This window comes from Elephantulus edwardii, unplaced genomic scaffold (genome assembly GCF_000299155.1).
Source record: "Elephantulus edwardii isolate Elephantulus edwardi_28Jun2011 unplaced genomic scaffold, EleEdw1.0 scaffold00280, whole genome shotgun sequence".
Classification (NCBI taxonomy): Eukaryota; Metazoa; Chordata; class Mammalia; order Macroscelidea; family Macroscelididae; genus Elephantulus; species Elephantulus edwardii.
The window spans coordinates 283,821-284,729 of NW_006400030.1; positions in this window are offsets into that span (position 1 = coordinate 283,821).

The following is a 909-nucleotide window of genomic DNA, read 5'->3' on the forward strand; positions in this document are numbered from 1 at the left end:
GTTTCAAGGAGGTCATCATGCTTAAGAGAGTGGGGGGATATAGCACAGGAGAGGAAGACCTTCTGTGAGATGTATAAATTCAGTGACTGGGGTAATTAGGGTAGGTATGTTGGAGGCAGTGCAATTGGCACAGAATAGAGCAAGGTTTAGGACTGTTGTACATAGGGTTGCTATGAGTTTCAGGCAACTCGATGGCACATTAAAAAAAATAATAATATAAAACACATTAGATTTTATATTACATTATACAGGTTAAGATTTTCAGTTCTACCAAATGTTTGTTGTTGTTGTTGTGTACCATAGTGTCTGAAAGGACCCATAGCTGACTCCTGCGGGTTTTCAGAAGCAGTTAATTGAAAGAGAAGAGATTATCCATCCTTCTACAGAGCATCTGATGGCTTTGAATCGAATTCCTTTGGGATCACAGCAGCAGCTTCTTGCCACTGGGCCACCAGAGCTCCCTATCTAAAAATCAATATAAGTAAAGTATAAATATAAAATAAAATCTAGCCAAAATTCAAGCTAATGGCATGAACACAATGGAAAGAATTGATTCCTTTGCCATTTCAAATGCAATTGACCCAAATTTTGAATGTATAATAGTAATATATGTCTGCTGTTGCTAACTTTCTGTTGAGTCAGTTCTCTCCATTTTTAGTAATCTCACTTTTAACAAAATAATATATCAAAGGTGTTGTGCCACAATAGTGATGATCATTGTCATGTTTATTCTAGTGCTGTAACTATTACATAATGCTTTCCCTTTTTTAAAATTTTATTTTATTAATTTTAATGAATGTTTACAGAGATTTTGGATTTCCATTCATTCATTCATTGTTGCATTTTTCTCCCTGCCCACCCCTCCCCCCAAGTTCGCTCTTCTCTTTGAAAAGCAAAATTCCTTCATTG